The sequence below is a fragment of the Phascolarctos cinereus genome, unplaced genomic scaffold, assembly GCF_003287225.1.
Source record: "Phascolarctos cinereus isolate Bilbo 61053 unplaced genomic scaffold, phaCin_HiC Scaffold_726;HRSCAF=1367, whole genome shotgun sequence".
NCBI lineage: Eukaryota > Metazoa > Chordata > Mammalia > Diprotodontia > Phascolarctidae > Phascolarctos > Phascolarctos cinereus.
In genome coordinates this window covers 339213042-339234290 of record NW_027556098.1, presented here as the reverse complement: position 1 = coordinate 339234290, position 21249 = coordinate 339213042, and the positions used below count along the sequence as shown (strand labels likewise).

At 43.2% G+C, this 21249-nt stretch overlaps 2 long non-coding RNA genes across 6 annotated transcripts in view; one reads left to right on the top strand and one right to left on the bottom strand.

Moving 5' to 3' along the window:
- Positions 1-14301: 14301 nt before the first annotated feature.
- On the bottom strand, positions 14302-18337 carry LOC110213370 (uncharacterized). The gene is made up of 2 exons (XR_013487809.1): positions 15110-18337; positions 14302-14602 (listed from the first exon to the last, which is right to left on the bottom strand). It is a non-coding gene; the product is annotated as an uncharacterized LOC110213370 (long non-coding RNA).
- Positions 18338-18595: 258 nt separating this feature from the next.
- The window catches only part of LOC110213368 (uncharacterized), a 119285-nt gene continuing 116631 nt past the window's right edge, over positions 18596-21249 (top strand). For 2 of the 5 annotated variants that reach the window (XR_013487803.1, XR_013487802.1), the window contains exon 1: positions 18612-18700. This is a non-coding gene — a long non-coding RNA (uncharacterized LOC110213368). Of the gene's footprint in view, positions 18701-21249 lie in introns of all 5 variants that reach the window. The other 3 variants (XR_013487804.1, XR_013487806.1, XR_013487805.1) reach the window with 3 other exon arrangements.

Genomic DNA, 21249 nt, shown 5'->3' with positions numbered 1-21249 from the left:
CGGGGAAAAGAGAGGTACATATTAACAGGTGAGGGGATCAGGAAAGACTTTATGGGGTAGATGATGCTTAAGCTAAGCTTTGAAGCAAGCCAAGGATTTTAAGTTGTGGAGGCTGGTAGGGAGAGCATTCTAGGCATGGTGGGAAGCCTGTGCAAAGGTACAGAGATGGAAGATGAAATGTGTGGGATGACAGCAAGAAGGTTGTTTATCTACACTATAGAGTTCATGAAGGTGGACTGTGTAATACACCTAAATAGACAGGCTGGGGTCAAATTGTGAAGGCTTTTGATGCCCAAAAAAAAGGGAGAATTTGTATTTTATTCTTGGCAAAAGGGAACCACTAAAAGGGGATGGGGGTGGGGTGATGGGAGAGTCAGAGCAGAGGAGTGACATGATCAAGCCCGCTATAACTTAGAAATATCACTTAGGCAGCTATGTAGAGGACAGACGAGAGACAGCAGAGATTTGGAGCAAGTCAAAAAATTAGGAAGTGATTGCAATAGTCCAGGGGGGAAATATGATGACCTCTTGAACAATGGTAGCTGTAGAATGAATTGATAGAACAACAGATGTAAGACATTATATAGGTAGTATCAATCTAGGCCAGAGAAGGGCCAGGTAAGTTTCAGTCTTTCCATTCCTTTCTAGGCTAATACGCCTGACTCTCCTGGTGTTTCCCTGGAAGCTCACTTTACCCCAGGACTTCACACATTGGAAGTGTCCTCTGTACCTGCAGCTTCTCCCTGTGATTGGATGGCTCTTCCCCAAACCTCTATTTAAAGAAGACATCCAGGACAGGTGTGTCTCCTTCCTCTACATACTGAATTCCTGACTTTCTCTACTTAGAACGCTGACTAGCACATAGTAGGCTTAATAAATGTGTATTGATTGATTGATATTCTACCGGGGGTAGTGCTTCCTTTTAAGTGTCATCTTCCCCTATTACAAGGTATGCTATGGGGGGCGGGGACTTTCTTTCTGCTTGTATTTGTATCCTAATGGCAATAGGGAATTATCAGAGGGTTCTGAAACTCACCTGGCTCTTTTCCCAGTGCTTAGCATAGTGCCTGGCACATAGTAAGCTCTTCATAAAAACTTGCGGACTTGTTTTGATTTGAACAAAACTGCATGATATGAAATAACAGGACTAAGGACTGGACCTGTTATTTTTAATATAGGGAACTCTAGGATGAGAAAATCCCCTCCATTAATGCAGGTCAGCAGGTTCTTTACAACTCACAGTCTTAGAGAGAAGGAATAAATATGTCAAGTTTAAAGATTTTAACATATAAAGACCTTTGGTATTTTTAAAAGTTGCCATGGGTCAACAGGTGGGAAATATTGAAAGGGATTATAGTAAGTGCAGAAGAGAATATTTGCAAATAGATGGCTATAACCCTGAGTTACTAAGTGAGTTGCCCAGACTAAGACAGCCAGTACTTGAACCCATATATTCTGGGGCTGAGGTCCATCTCTATACGCTATGCCATGCTGCCTTTCATAAGATAATAGTCAATATAAATAACCCAAATTCTGAGCAAGTCTGCCTGGGCAAGTCACCTGAGGGATAATCAGGGGACAGCTCCATTTGTTCCTACAAAATGTTAAGAGATCTAGAGGAAATCCTTTCCCAGAATGTTGGTCAGCCCAAGCCCTGTGGAGTTATCTGAGAAGACATGGACAAGAATAGTGATGGAGTCCTAATAAAGCTGCTCCCAGCCCCAATATTCTAACTTCCTTATGGGCCCCGCTGAATAACAGACATGTCCTGATTTAACCACACACTCCGACTTTAACCACACCACAGGCCCCCAGACTCAATATAGCCTCTGCCCCCAGATCCAATCCACGTATTTGAACAGGTATGTTCTTGTACTCAACCACAATCATATCATCCACTTAGCCCAAGACAGGACCATAATACCTAACTATCCATCTTGACCAGATAGGACCACAATAGCTAGCCAATAAGAAAGCAGCATGATCAGGATGTTTGACCACCAAACCACAGAAGGGACCTCTCCCCATTACCTAATCCCTTAACAAATCCCTCCTGCCTTTTTAATATTCATAATTTCTGTTGTATAATCAACATTATTACAGTATAAATTTGCCTATGTTGTCTTACTAAGCTGCTGGTGCCTCTTTGAACCTAGCACACTTCTGAGGGGTGTCACTTGCCTTTATTTGGATTAGAGGAGGTCTTACTCAGAATTCTTTGAGATGGTGTCACCACAACATACCATGAAACCGCAACAATAGTACAGGATGAATACATTTGAATGGGTTGCATCCTACATGGTTGGAAAAATATATCCATATCAAGATGATTATAAAATCCACTAAAATAGAGGAACAATCCAAACTATATTTTTGGGATAAATAGCCTGTAAACTATAAAGGGACATGACCCAGGAAAGGGACCTGAGAGATAATGTACACTGTTACCTGAAGACACCGTGTTAGTCAAAAAGGCCAAAGTGTAAGGCGTCACTGGGGAGAATATATACACAGAGAGAGAGAGAACAGTGGACATAAAGCTTGGTCTAGATGGAGACTGAGATAAAGATCTTTAATCTTTCTATATGCAGATATCAATATATAGGCCCAAAAGTCTCAGTGAAGTTTTTAAGTTTTAATAACTTCAGAAGTATAAAGGCTATGTAAACTTACAGGAAAACATTTGAAAGGTTAATTATTTAACATTTTAAAATACTGATATTTTTAATTAAAATTTTATATCATCCACCATTATATATATATGTGTGTGTGTGTGTGTGTCTGTGTATACATATATATGTGCATATATGTATATATACATATATACATACTGTAGTCATTTTTTTGAATTTTGAAAAACTTTCATCAGTTACTGCTCAGTGACTGAAAGGATGGCATTTGCATTCCTAGCTTTAAGATCATCCACAGAATAAGGTTTTAATGCATACATGACAGTTTTGATTTGATCCCTCAAGAAAAAGTATAATGGAGAGAGATCAGGTGACCAAGGTGTCTAAGCAAGAGGACCTCCTCTACATCTCCACCGATATGAAGTGTCATTCAAAAAATTAAATTAAAATTTAAAAATTATTGTACAAATTTTATAGAACTAAATAGACATAAAGAAATTCAAATCATTAAATTTTCAAATGATTTTTCTAAGTAGCATTTATACTTCTGAAGTTTTTAAAACTTAAAATGCACTAAGATTTTTGAGACATGCTATATATCTTTAGATATATTCCAATATGATATATGCAATTGCTTATACATATATATGCTGATATACATACATCTATTTCCATATATATGCACACATGTGAATATTATATGATATTATCTTTGTATGGAATTGTGCTTCTGTCTCTGAAATACATATCATTCTGGTTGCTATACCACTAATTCACATTTATATGTTGCTTTAAGGTTTGCCAAATGCTTTCTTTATAACAACCATGTCAGGCAAGTATTGCAAGTATTATTATCTCCATTTTTCATATTATGAATGAGTATGTAAGAAATTAAGTGAACTGACCCATAATTACACCATCAGCAAGTGTCTAAGGCCATCTAAACCTAGATCTCCTAATTATATGTCTAGCATCTTTAAATCCCAGAGAAAGAGATCAAGGGACCACTGTGTGAGGACAAACAGAAATAATTAGGACTATTTAGCCTGGAAAGGTAAAAATCACAAGAAGTTATAGTTAAAATCTATGAAAAATCAAAAGGGTGGTTAAGTTGAACACAAATTTATTCACCATCTACTTGAGAAAGTCCTTTGAAACTTGTTTAGAACCAATAAATGGAAGTATCACTTAACAAAGAAAGTAAAAAGCTTATGGAATACAAAGTGCATAAATAAAAAATACAAACACTGTTGTAAAAGGTACAGATCTATTTTCATTATGGGTTATTAAGGAAAGCTAAGGTGTTTGGCATCCCTGGCAGCAACAGGATTCCAGGCTGGATGAACCATGGATTTCACCCAATATGTCAGTTCCGTTCCTCATTAAAACAGCTTCAGTAGAGTGGAAATATCCTGGCTTTGAAATCAAAAGACCTGGATTTGAATCCCTTTTTCTGTCACTTGTTAGCTGCATGATGATGGAAAAAATCCTTCACCTTCTTTGTGCTTCAATTTCCTCATCTGTAAAATGGAAAAAAATAATAGCACTTATGTAACATCCACCTCACAGAGGCTGTAGGTTGGAAACACAGAAACATTTTAAGTGCTACATAAACATGCACTGGTATTGTATGTAAACAGGAGTAATAATACCTGTACTATCTACCTCACAAGGTTTTTGGGAGGATGGAATGAGATAATAAATGTTAAATCAGTAACAGCTTTTAGAATTAAAAGTAAAAATGATCAATGAGGCACAAAAGTGTATGGTTGAGATAGAAATCCCACTCACAATTACAGGTTGGGTTTCCAGAGAGTGGCTAACTACTACTTGCCTCAGTTCTAATGGTATTCCTGAGGGCATTGGGGTTTCTAATATTGTCATTCCCAAGCCCCCATCCACTGACTTTCCATTGTCAATTAAGCAGTAAAAATTCTACTAGTTCTTAGAAGGGGTATTTACTGAGAAGGTATAGCTAGAATCATAATTTCAAAAATGTCCTCTTCCTGCCCCAAACCAGAGCTTTGCTCTCTCTTTGCACAAGTAAAGTTCCCTGAAAGTTGGATACAAACAAAATACGATAGGGAAACACATATATAAAGAACACACATGCCCAAAAGATGCTTCCTAGTTTGTAGCATTGGAGATCTTCTTTGCCTTTCATACAGTCTTCATAAAGTTCCCCTTAGGTGTAGCTTTCTTCTGGGCCCTGAGAATTGATGCCTTTCTAAAGTCCGTAGGCAGCATACGTCTTCGTCATGAGAAGTCATGATCCTTGAACCTTCCATCCTTGGAGGACCGTCTTTCCAGCTCCATCTGCAGTCACTTCCTACGTCCTTATTGGCCACTACTGTTCCAGAGAACTCTACCAACTCCACACGTCAGTGGGATCCCCTCTGATGGCTCTAATGGATTTCACTGCCCGTTGTGCAATCCTTTCTTACAATACTCAATCACCTAAGATTAGGAAAGAAAAAACACACGAAAAACTGAAGCTTTGTTTTGCTGCTATTGTATGTCCTTGGTTTTTGAAGAGGACCAATGATATCACATGGGGTGATGTCTTCACTTGTGCTCTAGGTGTAAGTGAGGCAGAGTTGTGCAAAGTCGTCAGCCTCATTCTCTTTCCAGAATCATGGAAGATCGGAAACACAAAAGAAACTGAGGCAAAATGTGTTCGTAGACACATGGCAACCAGATGAGAAAGGAGCAGCTACCCTTCTTCTACTCACAGCTCACCAGGGTTCCATCTCATTCACCACCAGGAAGGAAAAGAAACAAAAGGGCAGATTGTTCCTCTTGGATGTACAATCAGTTCCAGTTCAGCATCTCATGAGTCATCATTCCTTTCAGATCCTCAGACAACCAGAAAACTCTTTGTCACCACACAATATTAGCCTCTGCCTCACTCAAGGATGCAAGAAGTCTCACCAAGCCTCCATGTGTTGGATCAAAGATGGTAAATTACAGCTGGATGGCCAAATTCAACCTCCCACCTATTTTTGTATGGCCAGTGAACTAAGAATGACTTGTTCATTTTTAAATGCAATAAAACTTCATTTGAAAATGTAAAAAAAAATTAGCTTTAATAAAAAAAAAACAGGCACCAGATTAGAGTTGGCCCATGGACCATAGTTTGTTGACCTCTGTGTTGTATTAGAACCAGTCAGGGAGCATCTGCACACAGTCTATATAAGCCACCAGGAAGGACAAATCTGAATATACTCTTCAGACTAGGCCTTCATTGGCCAGCTCCCCTCATTACTTAAGCGATCTGCAGCATACTACCAATGATAATTTGAGGATGAGAAATAGGATGATGATGATGATGATGACGATAGCTAACATTTGTATAGTGCTTTAAGATTTATAAAGTGCTTTATATATCTAATTTGATCCTTACAACAACCCTCTAAGATAGATGCTGTTATTATCCATATTTTACAGATGAGAAAACTGAGGCTGATAAAAATTAAGAGTCTTGTCCAGAATCACATGTTAAGTGTCTGTGGCAGGATTCAAACTCATCTTGCTGACTCCAGGTCTAGCATTATTGCCACTATACTACCTAGCCATATCATTAAGAAAATATATATGACCAGAAAAGGATATGGGCTGCTCCCTCACATATCAACAGCCCTAGTGTGGTGATGGAATCTATGTAATAAGTAAAATCATAGAGGGAAGGCTTCCAGCAACTGAAATTCAATTCAATAAACATTTATTATATGCCTACTATATCTAAGAGACAATGAAGCACAGGGGATAGAGAGCCTGCTTTAGCGCCAGAAAGACCTGGGTTCAAGTCCTGTCAATGACACATATATTTATGTGACCCTGGGCAATGAACTTAACCTCTGAAAACAACTGTCTAAGATTGAAAGTTGTAGAGAAATTGCCAGTCTGCATTCCCTGTAGAGGGAATTTTCTCACATGGGAGTTCTTTACATCAATGCAAGGCCTAGTCCCTACCTTTATCCTTATTGCTAGGGGATAAAAGACAAAAACAAAAGGGCCCCTGCTCCAAAAGGGCTTGTATTCCAAAGTAGAAAATAGTATGTTCAGAGACTTAAACAGAAAGTAAATTCAAAATAATTTGGGGGTGAGGGGAACCTCATATGGAAGGCTGTACTTGAGCTGAGGTTTAAAGGGAATTCAGTGTTTCAGAGGACAAAAGAGAAGAAGAGAGGATGGAAATGCCTGGGCAAGAGAGGGAGAACACAGCAAATAGCACCATCTGCTTGGAATGTAGGGCAGATGAGAGGAAGGAAAGGAAAATCAATTTGGAAAAATTGGTCAGAGCCAGATTGTAGAAGGCTTGAAATGCCAAGCCAAGGAATTTTATCTTAGTGGCAACTAGAGGTATTGATGTTTCTGAAACAGGGAATAGCAAAGAAGTAAACAAAAATTACATGAATATAATGGGTTGCAATCTGCACTAGTAGAGGGAATATCCACATTAATGAAAAAAGTGGATCCATCTAGTTGTTGTTGCTGCTGTTGTTATTGTTGTGGTTATTGTTACAGAATAATCTTGGTCAAAGATATCTGGTCCCGGACCTGGGGGTGATGAAGGGGTTGGTAATTTGTTGTTGTTGAAAGGACTATATGTCTAGCAAATATTTCCATTTTTTAGTATTCTTCCAATGTGCAATTAAGGATTGCATTTGAAGCAATGTTATTAACTTGAAAGGCAGTGTTGTGCTATTAACAGTAAATAATAATAATAGAATTTATATAGCACTTACTGTGTGGAAGGCAATTTACAAATATATCTCACTGAATCCTCAAAACAGTCTTGAGAGGTAAGTGCTATTATTATTCCCATTTTCAACTGATGAAACAGAGGCAAACAAGTTGGTAACTGTCCAAGGTCAAATCTGAACTCAATTCTTCCTGCCTCCAGGCCTGGTATTCTACCTACTGCCCCGCCTAGCCATCTACTATAGAAAAAAGAGGAAAACTGGGAATCAGAGGACTTGGGTTTGAAACTCAGCTCTGCTATTTACTACCCGCATGACCTTGAATGAATCATTTCTGGTCATCGGTTTCCTTACCTATAAAATGAGCACTGTGGACTGGCTCTAAATGATTCCTGAATAAATAAGCCTTTTTCTCTCCATAGGCCACCTTTACCTACCTGAAGATTGTAGAATTCTACCAAATAATTCCTCTTCCTCATGACATGGAGGTGATCAGAGGAGCAGAACACAAGTTCCAGTAAGGTTTACTAGTTGGAAAGACTTCAAGTCTGGGCACACATTCTGTACATCTGTTATCCAAGGACCTACTACTTAGCTTTGAGTGAAGAGGGAGAATTATTTCTACCGGATGATGAATAAAAAGTTCAGCCACAGAAACTCATAAAGAGGAGGTGTGCTCTTCATACCTGTGGAGAAAGTATACACACTGACAAAATCATAGAGCTTTCAAACTATAAAAACAAAGTAAAATTTCAGCGCTTCACTACTATTTACCTTCAAGATAAGACATGAGCATAAATTAGATATTTTGTCTGTAGAGATCATTCAGCTTCAGAACGTTTTTGTTTCATGTACTTTACAAAAGAAACATTTAAATTCACTATATCACTTGGCATTTAAGAAGTGGGAAGTTTCTCTAGAGATAAAAAGGTCTTTGTACAGTTAACTGCTAGATCTTTCTGTTCTTTTTCCACCATAGCAGTCAATAGTTCATCTCATGCTGCAACCTCAGACCTAAAGTAGGTGTCCAACCTCAGTAGGGCTTCTGAAGTACTGAAATGATAATAAAACTGAGACCCGGCTATCTCTGTCCCCTTTCCCAAATAGAAGAAAGTAAACTATCACATAAGGTCTAAAGGAAGAGGAAAACATTTCCATTCAATATTTGACAGGGAGGGGGTTGGGAGGAAGAGCATGTGCCTTCCTAAACAGAGGTTACCCTGATTTCAGAAGTCAAGCTTCACCACAGGGAATCACCTAAATGTCATCTTCCTCCTAATTTCCCACTTAACTTTATCAAGAGATAAATCTGTATGGTTTGAGATGGTTTGTGCCATTAGTATGTACTTTTGAGTGAGATAATAACCAAGAAATCATTTTTAAATGTTTCTTAAGAGGTGCTCTTCAACTTAGTTTATAGTTGTTCTCAACTGTTTTGTATTGTTTTTTAAATTACTGGGATGTTACTCACAAAGTATTTATAAACTTTATGTATGTCTTATTAGGTCCTGCCAACTATATTTTTGACTGTGGAGCTTGCACTTTCAAAAAGAAAAAATGTCTTCAGTACATCCTTATAGGCCAGAAAAACCTAAGTGGCCATAGGAGTGGAGTCCCACTTGGCCTTCCATTTTCTAATTTCATTACAGGATAGTTTACTGAATGAGAAAAAGGCAGTACTAACCCCAGCTACACATCAACAAACCCTTGGAGATGCCCTTGTGATTTCTCTTGAGGCCTTGGAACTGAAGTAGCTCAGGGTCTTAGAGGCCTAACCTCAGTGAAAGAGCTGGATCATTTTAAACCCAGTTTTTGCTGACTTTGCCTTAATGGACGTTAACAGAGGATATTTGTGTATGTCTACAAGTCACTAGTTTCTCTCTATGTATACTCTCCCTGTTTATATTCTGATGTAACTCCCTCTCTCCAGCTTTTGTCTGGTCTCTTAAGGCTGAGACCTTGCAAGATATAAGAAAGGGCCTCCTTCACTGTTCACTGGACTTACTGAGATCTGCCAAGGTCAGAGAAGCTTCCTAACACAGGGACCATCCTTTCCCTTTGGCCTCCAATGTCCTCCCTCTGGCCCAGTGGGCCAAACCAGTCCTGGACTCTCACTAATCCAACTGTTGCTTAAGGGTCAGACACCAGATATTTGTGGGATTTTCCTGCTTGATAGTGTTGTCCTGTCACTTTTCCCGCTAATTTCCTAACCTAAACACTTTTCTATTGCTGCCAGACCAGGAGCAGGTGATGGAAACTGTAATGAGTTGCTAAAACAGTTTGGCAGCTCAGTTAGGCAAGGGCCCTTAGTGACCCTCTCTTCTTCAGCCTAACCACTTTCACCTCCCTGGACCAGTAACAAATTTAACAAACCAGATATGTGAGCCCTCGAGTTTATTCGGATAAAGAGACAAGGAATTTCACTGCTATGTCTGATTGCTCAGAACTTGCAAAAAAAAAGTGACAACTTTTTGTTTACCACCACAACAAAGTGAAGGCAATCATTAGATAATAAGTGTTTTACTGGGTAAGAGTAATGGAGTGTTTTCCTGTTTAGCTAAGGAGGTTAAAACAACAATCCTGTAGCAAATCCTTAGGGTGAAGAAGGATTTAGAGGGGTTGGCGGATTTGAGGAAAGAGGAACCAATGTTAGGGCGAACGTGAGCGCCTGTCCACCACTCAGACCTGAGTTTGGAGATGCTGAATTTATTGGAACCTCCTTTCCCTTCCCTCCCCGCTTCAAGGAGACCAAGAAAAGCGCTTTATCTCGCTTACCAACTAAAATTGTTTGGGGAAAGTGTGGCAACTCTGGAAGTGGGAAGAAAATCCCGGGTTGTTGGAGAGGCGGCTGTCCACAGCAGCCTGATATGCCTTCGAAAAGGTAAGCCATTCATGCGCTCGCGTGTAAAAAATGGTGCACAACTGCTTTCCAAATCTTATCCAGAGCGCTCTTGGTTAAAAGTCAGGAGGGAAACAAACTTGAGACTTACCCCCCTGTGTGGTCATGTATGTTGTGAAAAAGGTAAATGTGAAACGCGATGCATTTCTTTCTTTCTTTCTTTCTTTCTTTCTTTCTTTCTTTCTTTCTTTCTTCTTTCTTTCTTTCTTTCTTTCTTTCTTTCTTTCTTCCTTCCTTCCTTCCTTCCTTCCTTCCTTCCTTCCTTCCTTCCTTCCTTCCTTCCTTTCTTTCTTTCTTTCTTTCTTTCTTTCTTTCTTTCTTTCTTTCTTTCTTTCTTTCTTTCTTTCTTTCTTTCTTTTTTTCTTGGAGCTCGGAAAAGATGTAACTGGAGGCGATGGTCCTAGAAAGTCCTCTTCGTTTTGTTTTATTTCTCCTTTTCTAGAGCCAGGCTAACATGTTGCTGAGGAAACTCAACTCAGAAGTGTCTGTTTATTCCCCGAGAATGGGCCCCAAAGAAAATATTTTTTGGACTAGGTGATCCGTAGTGATTCTCCAAGCAGCCCTTTGCTTTGCTCTCACCTCAAGCAGAAGTTAGAAAGGGGGAGGGAAGGAGCCAGGGTGAATTTCCTCAAACCATAAGCGCTACAATCTCCTCCTCCCACCTATTTTCTTTCTAAAAACCGAAACATTCCACGCAAAAGGCACCAGCCCCGGTAACGATGCCGTCGAGACTGAGGTGTGCTTTAAAGGTAAATAAATGAGCACATGTACCGTAAGCTTCTCAACGGAAAGGCGGCTCTGTCAGAAATGAAATTTGGGAGTCAAGAACCCACAAATTTCGTTTTTACTCTAAGCAACTTGTAAAAATGGAAGCAAATAATGACAGGTAGCTTACATTACAAGAGTTTGACTTATTTTGGTCAGTTTCGAGTTTATGTATAACTGTCATAGATGATTTTCATTCTTTGTGGATATTTAGTAAGGCAAAAACCACAAAAGTTATAGGAGAGAGAAATTCGGATTTTTTTTGTGAGTAAAGTCTGTATATGAACGGCAAGAGAAATTTGAACACAATTGTCTTAAAAACACTTGTAAGTCTATGTCACTTATTTAAGTTTGGGATAATAAAATGTCTTTCTCAAGGCTAATTCTCCTTCATTTACACCCTCAAAATCGGGTGTCTTTGCTATTGAATACTTTTTCTCAAGAATTTCGTTGCTAAGTGTGTTACTTCCCCCATCGAAGTTACACTGTCGACACTATAAGGAAAAGAGAAATGTGCTCTGTCAATGAGATTTCTTGTTAATGCCATTTTTAAAGCAAACTGTTCAATCAAGGTGTTAGCTCCTTGTCTGAAACATCCAAAGAAGCTCGGCACAGATGAGAATATCCCCAATTCTTTAGGAATATAAAAGAAATCCTGGAAGTACTGAGGGGGTGGGGGAGGGGAGTAAGGGAGGGAATAAAGGTACTAGTAATTATTTTTATTTCCATTAAGAGCATGGGACAGTTACTGCCCTCCGGGTGTGATAATAAGATGTAAAAGCAAAAGCCCATTCCGTAGTTGTGGGTGGATATCGAAAACATTACTCATTTTGTAAAGGACGTGCGAACTATGTGGTACACACTGACTTTTACAACATTGATATTGTACTAGCTGTAAAATACAATTGTATTATAATAGAGTGGAGCAGCTGAAACTGAAGATGAGAGGGGGAAACCAAGGAAAACTTCACGGCAGTTAAAAGGGGGGAAAGAAGAAGGAGAGAAGGGAAGGGACTTGATTCTCAGGAAGAAAAGTCATTAACATTTTGGTCATCATACTTTTGCATGGAAAAGGCATTATTCTGTTGCATGGAAAATACTTGTCTGGGATGAAACCTAAAGGCGTGCATATTTCTGGTGGTGTCTTTCAGACTGCCTATAGAGTAACTGATTTAGTTATTTGTTCAAACGTGTTGCCAGAAAGAACGAAAATGGGGCGCAAACCTGGTACAGTCAGTGCTGCGCAGGGTATTGGTGATGTTAAGAGTTAGTTGGTGCAGCTCCGGTTCTTCAGGATATAAAGGAGGGCTTCTCAGACACGAGCTAATTAGAAGGAATTTTCGTAGTTCGCAAATAATGAAGAGTAAGGTGTGAATGGTAGCTGCTAAGAATAGCGAGAGCAGACACATTAGTTGTTTATCACCGCATATTTCTGATTCTCTTAACTTCAAGGCTCTCTGTGGTATTTCTCCAAACGCTCAGACCTCAAGCTGCTGTGAGCACTGTTCCCCGCAAAGACGGTCCGGACTTACTCAAGTGTCAAATCTCACTAAGAAAGGGGTGGGAAAGGAAAAAGGACTCTAATAACTAAATGACTAAAGGCTTCCAGTATCTTGATGCATTTCCCATTAGTAAGGTAAAGTTATTTTATTATCCTTCAAGGTGCTGTGAGGGGGTGGGCGTATTTTATTTTGTAGTGAAATTTTCTTTCCCAAAACTTTTCAGGAACAAAACAAAACACAAAGGTCACTTGAAAATCATGTTTAATCTCCTCAACAGCTTTAAGAACTTTGGAGGCACCAGACCTCGTCCTCTGGGGCTTGTCTCTGGCTCCTTGGAGAGAAAAACGGATATTCATAGTTGGTTCGCAAGGCTGGACCCCGGCTCTAGCTAGAGAGAGAAAAACTGGCATAATCCTGTCCTCTAGAACTGAGCAGTGCAATTAACTACTGCTGTTTTCCCTCAAGGCATCCCCACTCCTCCCATCTTCTCTCGTAAGACCATCCCCTTCCATTGCAGGTGTTTGTTTTCTCTCATTTTATATTTTCCCTTTCTACTCTCACAAATCCCGTTACGCTAATCTGGTTTCTCCAGCCAGTTTGGTCAAAGCAGGTAAATTTGTGACAGAGGATCATAGAAATAGTGGTAGAAAGAACTTTAGAGGCTATCTAGTCCTTTTACAAATCAGGAAACTGAGGCCTAGAGAGGCTAAATGACTTGTCTAAAGTCACACAGACAAGTAAACTTGAGAGGGAAGACTGGAACTCAAGGTTTTCTGACATCAGCCTCTTTACCCTACACTGTGCTGCTCCCAAACCGCTACCTTCACTTTACCGGGTATTTTTGTTTCTCCAGAATTCTTTTAACCCTTTAGGCATCTCCGATGCTTAGGGGAAAGACGGGGGAGAATTCATTTCGCAAGCAGCCCGGATCCCTGGAGGCTAAAGGGAATGATGAAATAACGGAGGGGCAGAGGAGGTTAGGGGTCCAGTAGACTATCTCAGGACTCTTTAGAAGGGGGGGGGAAGGGGACGGGCTAGGGAAAATCTCAGAAACTCGTCTAATTGCAGGACGAGTTACTTTGCCTTACTAAAAGCCTCGGGTGTGCAAGATTTTCTTTAATTAAGAAAAAGAAAACGCCCCACTCCTCCCTTGTTGTTGAAGAACTTATCTTTATCCCCAAGCAAACTTTCTCCTTCAGTGTAAAAACTTTGTTGTGGAGGTCAAGAGGCAGACCGGAAGAGAGGAGGCGGTGAGGGGGGAGGTGAAGGGAGGGAGTAGGATAACCTGGGTTTGGGGTTAGCGTCTTCCTAAATCCACAAAGGTTCTGACCTCAGAGACTAGTCCCAAAGGGGTAGCAAATTGACAAGCTCTTTGGAAGCTAGAAAGAGCCCAAGAGAACAGACGCGGGGTGTGTTGCCGTTGCAAAAGCAGGCGTTCCCATTTCCAGATCATATTCCCCATAAAACCTAAAGCCAGACCCATCGCTAGGGTAAGTCCCCATTTCCCCGCGAGAAATAGATTTGTTTCCGATGCGAAATCCAAATCGAGGTCTTTGGTTCGGATTCAGGTGATGTGAGCAAGGCCAAGGCTTTCGATGACTCTAGGGAATAGCAGCTTTAGCAGATTACTTTTAAAAGAAAGGAGTCTAAATTATAGCTATTTCTCTCCAAACACAACAGTTTTTAAAACGCCAGAGATAGAAAACAGTGGAACTATAGAGTGAAAACAACTTCAGGTTTTAAAAATACTTTTGTTATTTCTACATTTTAAGGATTAAAAACAGCAAGAAATATCCCAGATCTTAACGAGGCAGTAGAATTCTCGACGCCTCAGTTTGCAATCAAATTTTATTATATGTGTATTTTCCCAAGAGAAGTTAAAAGGGACTGCAATAGGCAAAAGAAGTCTAGGGAAACAACAGATCATTGGCCACAAGTAAATCACAGGAAAACTCAAAGAGCTGGTGTTCTCTGAAATATGGCATTTTTGTCTCAATAACTGGGCCAAGAAAGTTTTCAATAAATTATTTTTAAAGAAATCCAAAGCATTTCTTCTTATAAGGTGGAACTCGGGGTACCATTTCTCAAGATTTTTCTTCTGTCCTTGAAAAAAAAAAAAGAGAATGGGACTGTCAGTCTTACGTTTTTAGACTCTGGTGTACTTACAGGTATGGCTAGGGAGATTTTTTTTTTCAAATCCAGAATGTTGGTCATTTTTAGCCAAACACCTCCTTGACATTATTCTATTCCAGGGAGCTCAGCTGAAATAGCTCCAACTTTCAAAACTTCATCCAGCATCATTAAAAATAGGGCTCTTTTTTTTTTGGAGTATTGAGGGTTCTTAATCCTCAATTCAGATTCTAGATAAACAAAAAGTAAACAAACTTAGCTGCGCAAGTTTTCTTGGAAAAATAAACCCATCAATTTTTAAAGAGGAATAGAAGAGGTGTCTGCCTAAGGATTTTTCTGCTGCTACGTGCGGAATAACACCTGATCTACTCAATTCAGCTGACCATCTGACAATGAAGCACTTGTTACGTGACATTGTTGCTAACATTTTGCTGAGCCATTTAGATATATAGATTTTTAAACAATTGATAAAAGCTGTACCTGCCCGTGCTGCAAACTCTCATACAGAGTCCTTGCTATCAGGGTAACCCATTAGATTTTTGTTGGGATCGTATCTGGTCAGGTTTTCGCACTAATGTACCGCACTGAAAAAGTAAACAACCTGAAGGCAAATTTGTTAGTGAGAAAAATCTCCTTTTTAAGTGGTGAGCCTTGGACTAGACGCCATCTCTCTAAGGGTTTTCATATACATAACTCTGGAAACAGCTCCACCCAGGAAATCCTCCACTGCCCAGAGGGCCTTACCCACAGGAATTGTACTTAATACAAACCTATCCTGGGCTCATCTGTCCCTAACTCAGTGGCTGAATCAAGTGAAAGGAATGAGTTCCCCACCAGTTTCATGAAGTGATAATAATAATTGAGAGGTTTTCTGCTGGGTTTTATCCAACTCCCATGTTGCAACAACTCTGAACGACCAAAGCTTTTTGCTCGATATTAATCCCAGTTGAACTGCCGGTTGCCCTGTGGTTAGCCGAGGTCTATTGCAGCTCTGCCTACTGTTTTCCGCACTGCTGCTTGAGCTTGCCCCTTCTTCCTGTGCCCATATCAGCATCTCGCTGCTAGTCTGCCACGTTCTCTGGGCAGTTGGCTAGCTTAGGCAAATCTGTTTTTAGAAAGACGTCGGGAATATTTTCCCTCCTCCTACTTCGCAACTGCCATCTCTACCCCACGGCACGTCCCTAATGACAGTTAACTTTATTTTTACACTAGCTAGAGGCCAAAGTTTTTCAAGCGTACCTACTCCAGACTCTTGCTAGGATAAGGCATTTGTTTGGTTTTCCCCTGGAGGAGAAGAAGGCGGGCAAGCTACCGGCGCCTCCCCAACCCCTTTCCCCAGCCCCCCTCCGTCACCCATCCGCTACCCTACTTCCCACTAGTCTTGGCGAGATCTCGGGAAAAGCCGCTGGTCCTGGTCTGCTCGGGGCTCTGGGAGCTGGGTGCTTTCGTTTTCCTTTCGCTCCTTTCGCTAAGCAGTTTGGAAAGCCGCGGAAAAGTCTGTGGTTGGGGGGGTAAATGGAGAGCGAAGAAAAGTGTTCTTTGGCTGCAATAAAGTAACTCTGGTGCTGAGGAGGGGGAGGGGAGACGAGGGGCATTAGGAGAGGAAAATGTGGGGAGGGAGCCAGGAAGAGTGAGGTTGGCGGAGTTGATCTAAATCGCTAGAGCTGATTGTAAAGACTGACTGACCCTGGAGGGTGTGTCATAAAGCCATTGTTTCTTTTGTGACAAAGAAAAATAAAACTCCACTTTTTTTAATGTAAGAAAAAATGTTTTGTGAAATGTAAATGCGACCACAAGGCAACGAAAATGTGTCCTCAATCCAGCCTAAGGGCGAACTGTAAAATAAAAGGAATGGGATAAGGGAGAAAGTGATAGTAGAAAGGTCCAACAGAGGCCTATTTGCTAATTACTTAGAAACCAGGATAGAAAGGTGGTAAACATCCACTAAGAAAAATCAGTCTTCTGCAGCAGGGGGAAAATCACGAAACCAACAGTTAGGATTAAAATCTGCTCAAAATTCTGACTTATTTGCAACAGGTTCCACTGAGCCTGAATTTGAAATCTCATTGTAAAGTATTCGAGTGTAAAGTACCCCACCTCATAATCTCCCTTTTTTTTAAATAACATATCTCGATATAAAAAAGAAACTCAGTAAGTTGATTGAACTAATGTTTAAGGTTCCCCCCCCTTTTTTTTAAATTCACAGCTAGGAAAGTTACACAAATATCTAACACAAGTAACAAAACCCAATAGCAACTTCTTGGTGACCTGAGTCTGAAACTTGAAGATCACACTACAGGTTCAGACAAGTCCAGTCCCCCAGCTTGCCTTGTATCGCTTTTACAACCTGCAACCCTCTCCGACATAGTGAGCACGGTGCTCTTTCCTCTCGAGGGGATGTTCTGGCCAAAGCCCCATTGGTCCCCTCTACACTAGGGCAAGGAGAGATTGGTACCTTCCAAAAACGACCTTTAAAAAAAAAATCCCACAACCTTTCCAGCAAGTTGTTTACCATGCTGCCCAGCTGCCCAAAGAGGAAAAAAGAGGTCCTATGTGTTTCCTGACCTTCTTCACGTGTCCAGCTCATCCTTGCTTGCTTTCTTTCAGGACCTGGCTTGTGAAATTATCGTAGCACAACTCTAACAAAGTTAAAATATGATATAAAAACAAGTAAATGAGTAGGGGAGCGGCTGGAAGCTGAGATTGTAAATAACCCTTGGAAAAAGTTAATTTTACTTAGTTCCATTGAAAGGCCGCCTCTTGTGTTTGTAGTATTCCTTATTTACACTGTTCAGACTTTGGCTATAAGCCAAAGAAGTGCTCAGTTTCATTTTGGGGCATGGTGAAGTCTATAATTTCGTGACCAGGTATAAATAGAAGGGACACATATTTTTCTTACAAGCCTATTGCCATTAACTCTTCAAAAACTAACGCTTTCACCTGCCGGTTTCAAACACCTTCCAGCAACAGGAATTTCAATCAAGGAATTGCCCCTAAAGAGTGGCACCCAGTAGGTGGAAGTAAACTGTGGCAAGTTGTCACAGAACCTGTGAAGACAAATCTTTTCTGAGCCCCTTTTTAACGCCTGAGCCTGTTGCCTTATGTGTGATTACCATCTCCCGATAATGTGCAGGCGTGTCGTTATCATGACCCAGGCGCAGCCAGGGTCTTTTTTTTTTCTCTTTCTACGTAGACATTCGGCCAAGAGTACGAGAGAGAACTAGAAAGGTTTGAAACACAAATATATACACATGCAATACACCGGCTTAGGTCATATATAAATGCACGAACATGAATACACCCTGGGGTGTAGACTGTTTCTCTGGAGGTGTAGAAACAAGGACACATGGGAACGCACAAATACACGTAAGCAAGGTGCGAACCCAACGGGGAACCGATCCCGTTTGCTAAGACGCTCTGGAATCGAGCAGTAGCGGGGACATTCGGGTACTAAGGGAGTAGTGCAGGGAGAGGGTTCAGGGGAAGGCAGGGGTGGGAGGCAGTTTCTCTTTGCGACTGCTACCGCTGATGGCAGGCGGCGCGGGAGCACTTGGGCTCTGGCAAGCTGGTTTTCCCTGGCAGGCACGTGACGGAGCTTGGCCGGATTGCTCCCGGGGCTGCAGAGTGGGAGGAGGAGGAGGAGGAGGAGGCGAGGGGGAAGAGGAGGGGTGGGGGGCTGTCCTGTTGTGTACTTAGGTCGTGTGCTGGGGCTTTTCTCTCCTAGGAGCGGAGAAGGGGAGAGGAGGGGGGGAGGGGCCACTGCTCCGCCTTCTCCTTTTCGCAATGTTGACGCAATCTATAAATAGTGGAACAAAAGGACCAACTTCCTCGGAGCTTTGCTGAAACTGCACAAAAAAATACCGTCGGGGGGTTCCCTCCAGCGGGGCGGTGGGGAGGGGAGAGCCGGGCGCGGGCCCGACCCGGGCCGCGGGGGACACCTGGCTGCAGGCGCTACCGCCTCCTCGCTTTGTATGCGCGGCAGCTCGAGTCCCGGGGCCAGGGGCTCTGCCGCTGCCTCCCTCGCCCGCCCGCCCGCCCGCCTGCCCGCCCGCGATCTTCCTCGGCTGACAGGTCAGTAGGTGCCGCCCGCTCCGGTGTCCTGTGCGCCCAGCCTCAGGGGAAGGGAGGGCAGCGGGGCAAAGACGACGGGAAAACCGCCTCCATCTACGCGCGCCGCGAGCCCGGGGCGGCGGGGAGGAACGAGGGCAGCTCGAGCCGTGCTGGGGCTGGGGCGCGGGAGCCGCACGGCTGGAAGGTCGGCGCGCCGGGAAGCCCAGCCCAGCCCCGCCCCGCCCCGCGGGCCCGGCTCGGAGGGCAGCAGACGGTGTCGGGCCGCCTCTGCCCAGCTCCGAGCCCGCACTGGAGCTCTCCGGCACCCCGAGGAGATTGGAGCGGCGAGAGGCAGTACAGCCGCCCAGCCGCACACGCCCGAGCTCCGGAGCCTCCTCACCCCGAGCGCCCGCCGTTGGGGGGCGGAGGGGGCGGGGGACCTGGCCTCCGAGCGCCCGGACGCGCAGCTGTGGCAGTTGCTTCGGAGTGGGGGGGAAGGAAGGGAGGAGGCGGGGGGACGGAGGCGGGGCGGGCGCTGTTGACAGCCGGGCGAGCGAGGGGAGGGCGGAGGTGGGAGACAGAGGTGGGGGTGGGGGAGCCCACGAGCGCGCGCGCAATGGGGTGTGGGGGTAATGGGAGGGAAAGAGTTGAGGACACGTGATGGGCAGACGCCCCCGCCACAGGCTGACAACGGTAGGATGACGTAATGGCCCCTAACAACGGGAGGCGGCACTTCCGTCCCCCTTCCCCATCTCCTCCGCTACATTACTGCGCTAGCCCCCAGCGGCTGCCGTTGATTTGCTAGGTCTTTCGAGACGAGGGTATTTCTCTCTACACCTTTGCCCCAGGAGAAGATAATGGCACACCACTCCAGTATCTTTGCCAAGAACACCCCAAAATGGGGTCACCGAAAGTCGGACACCACTGTAACGACTACCACCACCACCACCTCCCCTCCAGCCTCCATTCCTAGCTTCGTGTCCCCGCTTGGCCTGGAGCCAGGGCATTTTTTTCTAACCCTCTCCCCTGCGGGGCCGCCCCGCTCGCGTTCCCGCCTCCCCATTGTGTGAGCGGCCGTTCGGGACGGGGGGGGGCGGAGGCCGGAGCCGGCCCCCTGCGGCTCCGCGTCCATCCCGCCCCCACCGCACTCGGGCGGCCTAGTCCCGACAGCCTCGCGTTCCGCCGCCGCTCGGCGCTGTTTCCGGAGCAGCTGGGTGCGGGGGCGGGCTCGGAGGAGCCACCCCCCCCCACCGCCGCGTCCCTCGAGGGCGAGGTTCCCCACTGGGGCCGGGCCTCCTGGAGGTGTTGCACCGGCTTGTCGAGGGCCGCGGGGGAGGGGCGCGCTGTCCCTCTTCTCGGGGGAAGCTCAAGGCTTGGGGTGACTCAGCGCAGCGGTAGCTATTTGTAGGTCGGTTCGTTGTGGGCAAGAAAGACTGCACCCAAATCCGTCCGCTCGATGCGAAATAACTCCCTTAAGCAAGAATTGAACGATTTAAATTCTAGAAAAGCAAATGTTTGGCTGCAGGGGTATGGCGCAGAACCTGTCTTTTACATAAACGCAAGTTACTATAGAACTGCTAAACTTTTCGAGACGTTACTATAGATAGGTGAATTTGGGGGGATGCTGCAAAGCGCTCACGGCGCGTCCCCTTTGGTGTGCTTGTGCTACCTTGCGAGCGATATAATCAGGGAAAGCCCCAGCAGTCCTCTTAAGGAGGTTCTGAAATAACAGGAACAATGTTATTTACCGCCTGGTTGCACCAAATTTGTCAGGTGGGAGACAATGAAATCCAGATCTGAGGTCAGAGGCTAATTACAGAATTTGTAAAATATATTTCTTAAACGTTACCATGTGGTGCTTAGGTACAAAAGTGACTGTGTTTAATTCCTATAGGGTACTTGAAACACAATGAAAACATCGTAATTCTTAACAAAAAGATATGGCAAGAAATTCTTTGAGGATTTATAGAGCTAAATAGGTGTCTTAAGGAATAAACCAATCACTTCCAGGAGCTATCCTTTTTTAAAGTGGCACAACAGGTACCACAAATATTTTAAGTTTTCAGAAACACAGTGAAAGTTGCAGGTACTTAGTAACTGTGGGTGAATTTTTTTTTTTACTCGATGGCTGTTATTTTATTTCCTCATCCCTTTTATGGGAAGGAAAGGCGGGAGGGGGAAAGAGGAGGAGAGGGCAGACTAAGGTCCTACTAGGTGTCAGTCACTGTACTAAGTAAGCACTTTATAAATATCTCACTTGGTCCTCACAACAACCCTGTGAGGTAGATGGTGGTTTTATCCCCACTTTTACAGTTGAAGAAACTGAGGCAACATGTTAAATGACTTGCCCTGGGTCATGCAGCTAGTGTCAAGCTTAATTTGAATTCAGGTTTTCCTGACTCGAGGCCCAGTGCTTTGCAGCGCCACCTAGCTGAAATACAAGGAAATAAAAGCTGGTATAGAGAAGCGTCCTCAGCCAAATTTCTTGACTTGGAAAGTTTTCCTTTAGGAAATGGGACTTGGGGATGTTCTTGGAAAAGAAAAGGGAAATGCTTTTCTGGATGGGGAAA